Raw genomic sequence first — 15,272 nt, 5'->3', positions numbered from 1 at the left:
TCAAACACACTCACAGTCACAATTTATTGTCAGAAAATACAACATTTGGGAAAAGAAGAGAGAAAAACGGACACTGTCAAACATTATACAAGTACACTCCAGCTTCAGGAAGAATTACACCTGTGTCAGATAATTTAAAATGTAAACAGATGACAATTTACAGTGAAATCATGGGACTGGAAACTTTCAATACAACATACCATGTTTATATGTCTTTATCAACAATCCTCCTTGTGGCAGTGGGCTAGGTGATCAGGGGGTTGGAAGCTAACAGCCTCAATGATTAAGAGTTACACACAACCGTCAAGGGGGACAATGGCTAGATAAGTATACTTGTAAGTCTACTTGTCATGTTTACCCTGAGAAAAGTATTGTCAAGCTCAAAATTTTAATTTGGTTTATTATTTCCAATTAAAATTGAACCCAAAAGGCAAAAATCACAATCATCCAAAGAAACGTATTAGTTCATTAGTGAATTGAGTGTACATGAATTACGATCAACTACTGCGAGTACTACCCAACTAGAATGGCCCTAGATTGACTGGTGGTGATGATACAGACTAACGATACACCATTGCTATATTTCAATTCCCAAAGCATAATGTTTAATGGACAGCATTTCTGATTATTTAAACATTAAAATATCTAGGATAGAATCATTTTTACACTCTCCTGATATCAACCTACCTTAAACACTACAATACATTGACGAGTTGATCATACAATATTCCAATATCAGTGCCCTACTGTCATCCTGACAGCACTACAGATCCTTGAGTGATGGTGTATGGACTGATGTGTCTAGTCAGCCTCTGGACCACAGACTTAATCAATCATAAACAGCTATACACACTCTCTGTCTGCTAAGTGGTTGGGACAGACAGAAAGGAACAGTGCTGCCAACTATCAGTGTCATTCACAGACCGAAGAAGTAAGACAATAACATTGTCCTTAACCTTTATTCAAGGTCACAGGTAGGAATTGAATCAAGAGACAGTATGCTTATCAATAGTGACCTTAACCTTAAAATCTAATATTCAAGGTCACAGTGTAAAATGAATCAATAGAAAGTATGCTATCATCAGTGACCTTTACCTTTTCTTCAAGGTCACAGGTGTAAAATGAATCAATAGAGAGTATGCTATCATCAGTGACCTTTACCTTTATTCCAGGTCACAGGTGTAAAATGAATCAAGGGAAAGAACAGTATGCTTATCATCCGTTACCTTTACCTGAGTATGTAATTGATATGCTAATTATTGACCTTATTAATCAAGGTCACAGGGGTCAACAAGGAGCAGGACAGGACAGTCAGCAATAGAGTCAGTAGGACCATACAGAAGAAGAAAAGATTGAATATCATAATCTCTAAGTCTGATCAATTTCCTCTTCTGCCAAGCTATCTTGTGAGAAGGCACTTATTTTACAGTATGACTTGGAACAATTATTACCTGTGCATGCTCTAAGGGTGGGTAACTCTATATAACTAAATCAGTCTGAACCTGTCTAAAAAGTCCATTCAAGGGCCAAAGAAAAATGGTCTTCATAAAATCAATCAATGGAGAACCTAGAAAGTTGATCATCTGTCAATTGACAGTAATGTAACAACCTACACCAATGTCATTTAATATGGGCCATCACTTATCGGAAGTTAAACATTGATGTAATGTGGATGTAAACAGAACACTTAAAAGTTTCCACTATAGATATGTTTGTCATTCAATGTTTTAGCTTTGAGGAAGTTACGGAGGTAATTTTGATGTCTCTGTCACGATAAGCTGTGTCTATACAGCAGTTATAAATACATGTCATTCTGGTGTTATCGCCTTCCTCATTTCCCGATCACTATAGCCAAAGCTGATCATTCTGGTGTTATCGCCTTCCTCATTTCCCGATCACTATAGCCAAAGCTGATCATTCTGGTGTTATCGCCTTCCTCATTTCCCGATCACTATAGCCAAAGCTGATCATTCTGGTGTTATCGCCTTCCTCATTTCCCGATCACTATAGCCAAAGCTGATCATTCTGATCTTATCGCCTTCCTCATTTCCCGATCACTATAGCCAAAGCTGATCATTCTGGTGTTATCGCCTTCCTCATTTCCCGATCACTATAGCCAAAGCTGATCATTCTGGGATGTTATTTATTCCTATTAAGTATAGGCATTGAGAATTCTTAAAGAAACGCAAGTCAGTATCCTATACACAAATTAAAACCCAATTTTCCAAAGCGGGTTATTTTTTTTTTTCCCGTGGGTTGCCTCCTGGTCTTTTACCAGGGTAGGGAAAAGACAGCTCACACGCGCTAGACAATGGTGTGTGTGACGTCATCAATACAGGCATCATTAATTTTGACCCACTGCGAGTTTCCTATGATGGCGTTGCACTTTGGAAATGTTTCTATAAAGACTGCATTTTCACAATGTTTCGTGAAAGTATGGGAGAAAAAGAATCTCACATGGGTATGTCAAAGTGGACAGGGATATCTCTAACCCTCGTGAAAGATGTTGGGCAAGCCTTTGGGTTGACCAGCCAAAATCTTTCAATCGAGTTGAGATTTCACTGTCCACTTGACAGACCCATGTGAGGTTCTGATTAATCCCACACTCTCCCTCCAATAATGTTTACAAAAATCTGAATGCATATTTTTTTTACCTTGTGACCAAACAAATCGAGATCAATAATTGAAAAATATATTGATTGATTTAAATTCTGTTACATAATACACATTGGGTATTTTGATGTGCTTGATTTCCCGACAACATACAAAATATATGTATAATATAATATCAGCTTACTTCATTACAACCACTCTCAATTACAAAGTTAATTCATTTATATACTTTACAAACAATTCCTCTTTGCATTAAAATCCTTATGGCTATGAATATATTAAAACTCATCTCCACATTTTCAACATGCCAAAGCTCCTGTCCAGTGAGTTGTGAGCCTCCAAACAAGCAGAACAGAAATGTTGCAAGCTGATATGTTGTTTCCATCCTCATGCAATTTGCGTCATGCAATATACACACGATGTATAGATACACATTGGGTTTTACAGCTAAGCCATGGATTATAGCACCTGACAGCTGTTTTTGTTGTAAATTGGACTGCATTCATATCATAGACAAAGATATTTTTTTTGTAAATTGGACACATTCGCCTTCCTATTTCCCGATCACTCAGCCAAAGCTGATCATTCTGGTGTTATCGCCTTCCTCATTTCCCGATCACTATAGCCAAAGCTGATCATTCTGGTGTTATCGCCCTTCCTCATTTCCCGATCACTATAGCCAAAGCTGATCATTCTGGTGTTATCGCCTTCCTCATTTCCCGATCACTATAGCCAAAGCTGATCATTCTGGTGTTATCGCCTTCCTCATTTCCCGATCACTATAGCCAAAGCTGATCATTTGGTGTTATCGCCTTCCTCATTTCCCGATCACTATAGCCAAAGCTGATCATTCTGGTGTTATCGCCTTCCTCATTTCCCGATCACTATAGCCAAAGCTGATCATTCTGGTGTTATCGCCTTCCTCATTTCCCGATCACTATAGCCAAAGCTGATCATTCTGGTGTTATCGCCTTCCTCATTTCCCGATCACTATAGCCAAAGCTGATCATTCTGGTGTTATCGCCTTCCTCATTTCCCGATCACTATAGCCAAAGCTGATCATTCTGGTGTTATCGCCTTCCTCATTTCCCGATCACTATAGCCAAAGCTGATCATTCTGGTGTTATCGCCTTCCTCATTTCCGATCACTATAGCCAAAGCTGATCATTCTGGTGTTATCGCCTTCCTCATTTCCCGATCACTATAACCAAAGCTGATCATTCTGGTGTTATCGCCTTCCTCATTTCCCGATCACTATAGCCAAAGCTGACCATTCTGATCTTACGATGCATATAACACGGTACCTATAGTGCATGTAGGGACATTATTCCTAGCTAAGTACTAAACCATATGATGAATTATGTAACTCTCCTCTCCAGGAGCTATTCATGTGTAATATTTTACAACACAAGCTGATGTATCCTGGGTAATTTATAGGTTAGAATACATATTAAGTATATGGTATTGAGAATTCTTAAGAACACGCAGCCATCCCGGCATCTACACAATAAACTAATTTACTCCCATACTTGACAGGGTTATCCCGCGGTTACTAGGGAAAACATAACTCTGTAATTTTACCGGGGTAGGGAAAAAAGACAGCTCACACGCGCTTAGACAATGATGTGACGTCATCAATACAGGACGCACTGTGACGTTCCTATGATGGCGGCGCTTTGGAAATGTTTCTATAAACTGCATTTTCACAATGTTTCGTGAAAGTATGGAGAGAAAAAAGAATCTCACATGGGTCTGTCAAGTGAACAGGGATATCTCTCAAACCCTCATGAAAGATGTTGGCAAGCCTTGGGTTGACCAGCCAAAATCTTTCACTCGGGTTGAGATATCCCTGTCCAATTGACAGACCCATGCGAGGTTCTATTAATCCCCACACTTTCCCTCCAATCATGTTTACAAAAATCTGAATGCATATTTTTTTTACCTTGTGACAAACAAATCGAGATCATAATTGAAAAATAATATTGATTTAAATTCTGTTACATAAAACAATTGGTATTTTGATGTGTTGATTACAACATACAAAATATATGAACTAATAAAGCTTACAATTACAACCACTCCAATTACAAAGTTATTCATATACTTACAAACAATTCCTTTTTGCATTAAATCCTATGAAATATTAAAACTCATCTCCACATTTCAACATGCCAACTCCTGTTCCAGGGTGAGTGTGAGCCTCCAAACAACAGAACAGAAATGTTGCAAGCTTATGTTGTTTTCCCCTCAATGCTATTTACGTATGCAATAATAACACACGTGTATAGATACACATGGTTTTACAGCTAAGCCATGGGATTATAAGCACCTGACAGCTGTTTTGTTGTAAAATTAGATGCATTCATATCATATGACAGATTTTTTTTGTTAAATTGGACACATTTCATCACCAGGACAATTGTCTATCAATTACTTTTTGTGTGTGCATAATCAAAAATTGTTTTCATTAATGAAACAGGTACCACAAGTTTGTTGTGAAGAGATTTCAAAGCATAATAGATTTTGGGGGGTTTAATGTTTTAATAGAATTTCTTAACAATGTTTATTAAATAAATTCTGCAGCTAAAAAATGAAAGATAATATTCCCAATTACTGAACGCTAAAATATTGTTGTTTAACAAATCTCCAGTGGACCAAGGAAATTTGTTATACATATAATTACTAAAAACAACTTATAGGAACAAAAAAAACTATGTTATAACCATGAATTTGTTTGTGTTTGTTTAACAATGTTTTACTGTATACTATATTTACAATCAAAACCTGCTAAATAGCGATACCCATAAACTCATAAACAGACTGGAAAACCTGTTAAAGGCTATTAGTCCAAATGGTGTAAAATTCACAAGTCCAGATCTAGAGTACACGGTAATCACCTAGTTATGTTGGCAGTATAGTCTAGCTAACTCTAAAACAGCTACTTGTATGTCCAGTACAGTGTTTATCAGAGTCAATGTCTTATAATCTGACCTCCACCCTAACAAGAGGCCCAGAGGGCCTGTATCGCTCACCTGGTTTGTAATGCCAAGTACGGTAATGTTCTGAATACAGGTTCATTGTTTCTTTTCTGAAGGAATTATAATATTATCCTCTAAATCCCCTATTGGGCCCCACCCCTCCTGCCCCCAGGGGGGTCAGAGCCAAAATTTATACAAGTTCTGTTCCCCTTCCCCCAAGGATGTTTATGGCCAAGTTTGGTCACAAACCAAGCAAAACTCTAGGACAAGTAGCGATTTATAGGATTTACCTCTATTTCCCCTATTGGACCCCACCTGTTCTGCCCCCGGGGGCCAGAGCCAAAATTTATACAAGTTCTGTTCCCCTTCCAAAAAGGATGTTTGTGGCCAAATTTGGTTACATTCCATGCAGAACTCTATGACTAGTAGCGATTTAAAGGATTTACCTCTATTTCCCCTATTGGGCCCGCCCCTCCTGCCCCCGGGGGACCAGAGCCAAAATTTATACAATTTCTGTTCCCCTTCCCCCAAGCATGTTTGTGGCCAAATTTGGTTACATTCCATTCAGAACTCTATGACTAGTAGCGATTTAAAGGATTTATCTCTATTTCCCCTATTGGGCCCCGCCCCTCCTGCCCCCGGGGGACCAGAGCCAAAATTTATACAATTTCTGTTCCCCTTCCCCAAAGGATGTTTGTGGCCAAATTTGGTTACATTCCATTCAGAACTCTATGACTAGTAGCGATTTAAAGGATTTATCTCTATTTCCCCTATTGGGCCCCGCCCCTCTTGCCCCTGGGGGGTCAGAGCCAAAATTTATTCAAGTTCTGTTCCCCTTCCCCCAAGGATGTTTGTGGCCAAATTTGGTTACATTCCATTCAGAACACTATGACTAGTAGCGATTTAAAGGATTTACCTCTATTTCCCCTATTGGGCCCCGCCCCTCCTGCCCCCGGGGGACCAGAGCCAAAATTTATACAAGTTCTGTTCCCCTTCCCCCAAGGATGTTTGTGGCCAAATTTGGTTACATTGCATTCAGAACTCTATGACTAGTAGCGATTTTAAAGGATTTACCTCTATTTCCCCTATTGGGCCCCGCCCCTCTTGCCCCTGGGGGGTCAGAGCCAAAATTTATACAAGTTCTGTTCCCCTTCCCCCAAGGATGTTTGCGGCTAATTTTGGTTACAATCCATGCAGAACTCTAGGACAAGTAGCGTTTTAAAGGATTTACCTCTATTTCCCCTATTGGGGCCCGCCCCTCCTGCCCCCGGGGGTCAGAGCCAAAATTTATACAAGTTCTGTTCCCCCTCCCCCAAGGATGTTTGTGGCCAAATTTGGTTACAATCCATGCAGAACTCTAGGACAAGTAGCGATTTATAGGATTTACCTCTATTTCCCCTATTGGGCCCCGCCCCTCCTGCCCCCGGGGGGTCAGAGCCAAAATTTATACAAGTTCTGTTCCCCCTCCCCCAAGGATGCTTGTGGCCAAATTTGGTTACAATCCATGCAGAACTCTATGACTAGTAGCGATTTAAAGGAAATGTTGACGGACAGACGGACGACGGACGACGGACGACGGACGGACGACGGACGCCGCGCCATGACATAAGCTCACCGGCCCTTCGGGCCAGGTGAGCTAAAAATCAGTACGTTATCAATATATATATAGTGTATATACCCATGATTTGGCGCAGTCAGATAAAATTTGAATGCAATTCATTATTGTTTTAATACAGAGTGAAGTGTGATCAAAGGGAAGCAACTCCTGTAAGGAAATTGAGACTTTGCTGATGAGGAGTTTGACTGATGTAACCAGTACTCAGGATCATGTACATAACACCTACAGAAACAAATCATGTCATTCCTGGCCGAGTCAGAAATGAGTGATCTTCAGTAACTAGTGCCAGGATTACCTTATTACCTGGTTCTATCTTACCTGTGAGTATTTAACAGTTGGTTTTTTTTTATAGCAAGTGTTTTTTTTTGTTGTTGATGATAATGTAGAATCTTCAATTGCCTTAAAACCAACAGGTGGTAGAAAGCTTTTAGATCAGATTTCTGCTCACTCTACACAACAGTCATATGTCCAGTGCAGGGAAGTAAATTGGTCAGATAGACAAGGTCAAACTGACCGCCGCAGTTATCAGCAGATTTAAATGACAATTAAGGTCAATATCAATGACAACAGATATATTTACCTTGAGATAGATATGTCCACAAACTGCAGACCTTGCGTTGGTATCTTGTTGCTGAGTTTGGCAGGCCTAGCCAGGAACATTAACGCCCTTCACTTGTAACAATATGTGTACATATGTCTCAGACAATGTGTACCTATAGACCCACACACAAACAACCACCAGGCTGCACACTGCATCACTGGCAATGATGGAAACAGGAATATAGGATTGGCAAAAATCCCACACAAGTGGTTATTCTGAATAACAAATCTGGTATTACAGACAGACTTACACAACACGACATCCGTCAGATCTACCCAGTGTCATCTCGATTTATACAGCAGCACCTCACTGTATCACAGTCTCAAATTGAAGAAGAAAATGGATTATATTTTCTGATTAACAGGTTTGCTATGCATCACAAAACATAGTTTTTTTTTCTAAGCAGTCTGAGGTCTGGTACATTAGGATAAAGATTGAAGCTGTGCCAATAAAAGAAACAGGAATGCCATAATGTATTGTTTATGTAAGCCGGACATTCTAGTTCTAAGACAGGACAGATAAGCTCTCTATATATATTACAGTATTAATATCAGGATAGTTGTGATAAATTGTTCAAATGATTGTTTTGTGCTGTGTTAAACTATTTTATTAAGTTGTATGTAAGAGCAATGTGTTTGGATCTACAATGTATATATAAAAGATACCCTGGTTAAGAATATAGGAACACTGTCAATAGTATGTTCATGTTTACATTATAGTGTTATCTTACTGAAACACACCTGCTGCTGAGGACTGTCAGTAGGATGCTTCACTTAGACATACATGTATTAAAAGATGGACCATCCTTAACCGGTAAGTATAAAATGACGCAGACTTTGTGATGTATTACACTGAAGTAGTTCTGGGCTAACTACATTATAGTGTTATTTTCACTGAAACACACCTATTGTCGAGTCTGCCACTATGACACCTCACTTAGACAAAAGCTATCCTTACTGGTACAAGTAAATGTACTTGTGATTACAACACTGAAGTAGTTCTGGGCTAACTACATTATAGTGTTATTTCACTGAAACACACCTATTGTCGAGGTCTGCCACTATGATGACAAAAGGACTATCCTTACTGGTACAAGTATAAAAGGGACACAGACTACTTTGTGATGTATATACACTGAAGTATTTCTGGGCTAACTACATTATAGTGTTATTTCACTGAAACACACCTAATGTCTAGGTCTGCCACTATGACACCTCACTTAGACAAAAGGACTATCCTTACTGGTACAAGTATAACAGTATAGCCTATATATATAGCTACTGTCTTTGTAACGTACACTGAAGTAGTTCTGGGCCTACAATAGTTTATAATACATGTAGGGTAGTTTGGGATGAAGAATTAAACAGATTTAAGGGTAGTTAATTGGATATAAACGACCCATTGCAAACCAAATTAAGATGTATTTGTTCCTGGGACCTTAAGTTATATTGTAAAACTACTTAGACACTGTACAACTATGCATAACAGGAAATTCACTTCACTATAACCATCCTGTCAACAATATCAAACTTATGCATCAGTTCACATTATCTATTGTCATGCATGTAAATTTTAACAAACATTTACCATACCACACAAAAATTGCCTGGTTATTAAGATGAACTAAGCTTGCCTGTCATTATATATCATATTAGAGCATCACAGGTTTCAATTTAACTGACTTTTGCCAGAGGTCCTAGATTTAGTCCCAGCATCGGTGCAAAATGAAATAATTGAAGAAACTTTGGATACAAATTTACATATGATCAATTTTAATCCTTGTGTGTGTGTTTTTGTCTGCCTTTTTTTGCTATCAATTTATGCTTCCATCTATCTTCTGTGTGTGTATTCCATTTGTTGCCCCCATGACAACAGAAGTTACTAATTATCCCAGATTTCAATAAAATGCTTCATAAAATTTTTCACATAAGAGTATTTAACGGACCATTTCAAAGATTTATGAAGTACAACTCATAAATGGGAATACAAAGGTTTATTATCCATATATACCCCCATAAATAAGTTCGCATTATCAGGCAGTTTAGTAATTTACTATTTTATTATGTAAAAATGTGTACATTATAATTAAATATAAAATTCTTAGGCATTAATAATGGGTCTTCATATTACATATTACATGAAGCGTATGAAAAAAGAAATAAAGAATGAAATTAAATGACAATTGTGTTGGAACTTGACATGATGAAACAAATCAATTTTGAGTGATTGAAATTAACACACAGATCCTTTACATATCAATTTTGAGTGATTGAATTTAAAATACAGGTCCTTTACAAATCAATTTTGAGTGACTGAAATTAACACACAGATCCTTTACATATCAATTTTGAGTGATTGAATTTAAAATACAGGTCCTTTACAAATCAATTTTGAGTGATTGAAATTAACACACAGATACATTACAAATCAATTTTGAGTGATTGAAATTAACATTCAGGTCTTTTACAAATCAATTTTAAGTGATTGAAATTAACACACAATGCAAGTCCTTTACAGAATAGTAGCCGATAGATATCGATATGGGCATACAAAGGCAGCTGAAAGGGGCTTGGGCAAGTATCATGAACATTTCTTAACTTTAAACCTAACTTAATCTTCTCCATAGAAAAACCATTACAAAAAGTTAAAGAAAAATCTTAAGTGAAGGAACCTTCATAAAATCTGTAATGCTTTCCAATCGAGAATTTTAAGTTAAAGGATTCCTTAAACTTAAGGAATGCTCATAAACTGGGCCCAGATACCCTCAACAGTATAATGACAGATGAATACAAGAGGATAGATAGCACTAACATCAAAATCTTAAAGATTGTTAGGTTCAATGATTTCTGAATCACCCCAAGAAGTACATGAAGAAACTGTAGAATGTGGACTGGAGACCAGACATATCATAGACAAAAAGGTGTATCTATCAGATGGTTTGTTTGTTTCATCACCATATCAACAGCCAAGATCATTTAAAGACAGGCCCAATTTAGGTAGTTGAGGAGAGCCAGAGTACCCACAGAAAAACCACCAAGAAGTAGTCAGTACCTTACAATAGCCCCACATGGGATTCATAATCATAAGTAAAAGAGATCGCATGGAAGGATCAACTATGTACCCTACATGGAATTCAGAGGACAGGTGAAGGGCTTGTGATAAATATGTCGGGATATTTTGACAACTTGGCCAGCACAACACTTCCATTAGATGAAAGCCAGATATAAAATATGGCACTCACAGAAATGGCAAATCATAATCTGTCCTGATAATACACCATACATTGAACTGTCAGATCAAGGCAAAACTTGATACTTCATTTGATAAAGCATGGAAGAGATATGGTCCAAAGAGGTATTATAATACAAATAGCTACTTGTGCCTATCAATCAAGTCCTGCGCAAGAGATTTACATTGAATGTCTTAGAAAATTCCAATTCACAAGATTCAACAGAATGTAAACAAAAATGATAGGATTATCTGAGTTGTGGTTTATAACATCAGTGGTAATTATATAAGAACTAAGTATATACTCATTTTATAATAGAATACTGACTTACTGTATCCGGTTATTTTCGAGGGTTAAATTTTTGGTGATTTTGACCTAAGAAACAATGAACGATGAAATTTGCGTAATTTTTTTAGACAATGTTCGTCAAGATTTGATGATGTGGCTATAGTGTAGTATGCATATTATTTTGTACAAATGTTCTCAATTTTTGCAGATTTAAAGTTTAGTCGATTGTGGCAATCAGTTGCAAAAATTATGAAAATTCCTCGCTAATTATAATCATCAATACAACTTAATGTCTATATTACAAGTAGAATAATATGGTATATTTACCTTACCTTATGTCACACGACAATGTACAATTGTATGCATGGTCTCGCTGTAACAACATTACTAGCTTACAGTCGTGCCTCCTGTTCGTTTATATCTAGTAGATCTACTTATTGATTACTTCATTGCAGTTTACAATACATCATATACTGATGCTTATAAATATATATATCATAACTGAAAAAATTAATTGAAATATTCATCAATACAAATTTTAAAATTAAACCAGCACACGAATATATTTTAAAATTAAACCAACACACGAATATATTTTAAAATTGAATATACAACAATGTATATGTTGACACTGACACCAGGTAAAATTATCTTGCTGATATCATATTTGCATACTGCATAAACAGTTTTAAGAGTATAAAGTCTTGAAGGTAATAAAATATGCAAATTAATAAAATTGCCTACCATATGTATCATATCATACATATACATGTACATTAATCACGTAATTGCACATATCAGGAAGTAGGCATGTACATATATGTGCACTTATATGAAACTTCTGTCCAGATAAGTATCCAGTGAACTTAAGACTTTTTTTACTCAAAATAAATCTATAACAGTGAATTAGCTGTAGCCAAGTTGTCATCCAAAAATTTTACCAAAGCAGCCCTCAACCTCTGGATCACGAGTTCAAAACCCTACTTGGGATAGTTGACAGATACTGCCTGCAGGTTGGTGGTTTTTCTTTAAGTACTCCAACTTGTTCCATCTCTTAACCTAGCTGGCACCTCATTAAATGGCCTAGTTTGGTTACAAGCATGTTCAAACGAAATATAAACAAATTGGATTCAGTATATTACCTGTAGACTACCTTTTGTGTTTGCAGAGTGGGATGGAATTAACAATCATTCAACAAAACTCAAGCATGCAATTTACACACAGGAAATTCAGCAAGATCTACCAGTCAATACTAACCTGTAGGCAGCACACAGATTTAACAGTAAATTAGTTGGTTTATTTAATTAAAAAAGCAGACCCGCTTACGTCAATAAATTTTTGAAAGTAATTTTGTTACTTTTCAAAAATGTATAAATTTACTAAAGGTTTGTATTTCTTAAAGGTAGGTTTCGCCCAATGAAATATAAAGACTACGAAATTGAAATTTATCCTATACATAGATATAATCTTCAGATCATTTTCAATGCATACAGCGAACAATATGGGTGGTCAGTTGCCTAGCTTGACCAGGAAAATACTTCTCTAAAAATAGAGCGAAGTCAAGCTTTACATAGAACATGGCGTATTTTTTTCCAAAACGAGGCCGCAGCAACAAACGGAAGCGTGCAACAAAATGTCGAGATGTCAGATAGAAGTGACAGTCTTGCCACGGCATGTTTAGTTAAAACACAACAACAACAAATCGAAGTGCGAGGGACTGTTTATACATATCATATAATCTAAAACACTTCATGTTACTTACATACGCTCGCTAACTTTGTACACCAAATATACATGTAGTTAGTCTGCGGCTATCTGTGTGCTGGCATATGCATATGTGTTGAAATTTAATGTTAACTCACCACGTGCAATGCCGTTACACGAGTCCCAACTGATCCCGGCAAGTTCCGCTTGAGATGTGGCTTCTGTTTCTTCTATTGCTACATGCCATCTCTGAATTTATATCCCTATAGATCTATCCTAGGGTGCTACCGAATCCATTATAATTTCCTCCACTTTGTTGCCGATTCAGATATATTTTTTTCATCTCACACACTTTTGTTCAGCCATTTTGTTTACTTTTAGTGCGTGACAATGCGCATGCGCCAAACTTCGACAACGCAATCCATCGCAGCTTCATTTGCATATTATTTTGTCTGACGGACACCGTAATATTCCGAAGGATTTCCTTCAATTTTGTATTCAAGACACATTTGTTCAATCTCAAACGCATAAAGAAATTAAATTGAGATATTTTAATATGTTTTTTTCATTTTTTCTTCTTCCGCTTATCGCATTTCACAAAAAAAATATTTATTTGGTTGGGCGAAACCTACCTTTAATCTATTATTCAGCATTCTTACAATGTTAAAGAAATAGTACAAACAGATATTAAAGGAAAGGTGAAATGTGGAGTATAAACTGCAGTGATACATAATCGCATATAGGATAAATACAGAAACCAGAATCATTCAATTTCCAATAAAAACTATATTCTAAATCAAGTAATTAATATATATATAGCTAGGGGCATGGTTGATGAATTAAGTAAACTAAAATCCTCTGTAATAGCTGGTGTAACAGTAATGTAGGTGAATTAAAGCTATTTATGGTAAGTGACGACTAATCAGCATATTTTCCGGTTTGACAGTCAGCCAGATGTCAGCTTAGTTCAATTCCATCGACCTGATGTTAAATTGCATAATTCCTCATCACGGTTACTATACACCATTTTTCTTTTGCATACCAAAGCACTCTCTGGTTTTCTCTTACAGGGAAACATACCAGGTATCTAGCTATAAAATTACTGTATAAATTTTACTTCTACTACATTGATCGTGAAACAAGCGTATAACTTATACCAATCACTTTTGACGGCTTGGATATATATAACCATATGATGGGTCTTAAGAAAGGGAGGAAACTGGTGGGCCAGAAGAAAATTCATTCAATTCAGCAAGTGAACACAGACTGGATCCCAGCCGCAGCAAATGAAGTGGAAAGTTTACTACTATGTACCAATCACTCCACAAAATCTAGCTAGAAGTCATGCTTTCTTACTCAATTTTTTTCAGAGGCCTGTATCTTTTAAATTGGGGAAAAAAAACATTTCACACTTTCTTGAAACATAGTATATATACGTTAGAGTTTTTGTTAAATTGGAAAAATGTATAAAATTGGCAAAATACAGCAAAATTTCTCTTCTAGGGATTGGAACCTTAAATTTATTTAACCCCAAATGTATCTAAAAAAAATCCCTGCTATGTCAACAAGCAAATGAAATAAGTTTGCGAGTTTTGCCATCATTGGAAAATATACAATCATGCATCTCCACATTACAGATCTAGAATCCTTTTAAAATTGTCACAGAAATAAGATCACTCTACAATTATCTCCTGTTAGATCCAAGGCTCGAATTTTTACCTTTTTTGTCATTTGCTAAAAATAGCAAGTGCCCTAAATTTGTAATTGCTAAAAAATTTAACTTGCAATTAAATATCAGAATTCAAATCACAGTTTTGTTAAACATAAAATCAATTATTTTTGTATGATGATATGAGGTGTATGGGTACATTATGAATATCAACAACAATATTGTAAGAATTATATCTTCATATTTTCCATTATAACAATTTCTCACAATCATTATCTCAATTCTGTAGTTGTCCATGAAAAAAAACTACTTGCTAAAATAAGCAAGTGCATATTTTTTTCACTTGCTTTTCTGCTATATCTACTTGCAAAAAGTAAGTAAAACAGCCTGAAATTTGAGTCCTGACTGATCAATATAGTAAATCAGTATAACAGCAGTTCAATGTGCACACCATATGCAAGCAATGTGTTACGATATAATGTTGTTGTGTATTTCAATTACACATCCATCCCTTTGATCAAGTGTAGGTGGATTATAAATGTATGATCCATGCTGATCGATGCAGTTCATTT

The 15,272-nt window shown here is 36.5% G+C and overlaps 2 protein-coding genes across 6 annotated transcripts in view; one reads left to right on the top strand and one right to left on the bottom strand.

Annotated features, from left to right (window-relative positions):
* Nucleotides 1–15,272, top strand: part of LOC138305551 (E3 ubiquitin-protein ligase TRIM45-like) — a 61,082-nt gene that overhangs the window by 30,197 nt on the left and 15,613 nt on the right. The window lies entirely within an intron of this gene.
* Nucleotides 1–15,272, bottom strand: part of LOC138305549 (pyruvate kinase PKM-like) — an 84,888-nt gene that overhangs the window by 63,166 nt on the left and 6,450 nt on the right. The window contains exon 1 of one of the 4 annotated variants that reach the window (XM_069245827.1): nucleotides 7,790–7,905. The exons of 2 other annotated variants lie outside the window; for them this stretch is intronic. The gene's annotated coding sequence lies outside the window, so the exon portion shown is untranslated. Of the gene's footprint in view, nucleotides 1–4,721; nucleotides 4,796–7,789; nucleotides 7,906–15,272 lie in introns of those variants that run through there. One more of the 4 variants, XM_069245828.1, reaches the window with a different exon arrangement.

The sequence above is a fragment of the Argopecten irradians genome, chromosome 13 (genome assembly GCF_041381155.1).
Source record: "Argopecten irradians isolate NY chromosome 13, Ai_NY, whole genome shotgun sequence".
Taxonomy (NCBI): Eukaryota; Metazoa; Mollusca; class Bivalvia; order Pectinida; family Pectinidae; genus Argopecten; species Argopecten irradians.
Note: the sequence above shows the minus strand (reverse complement) of the source record. Positions and strands in the feature narration are given on the sequence as shown.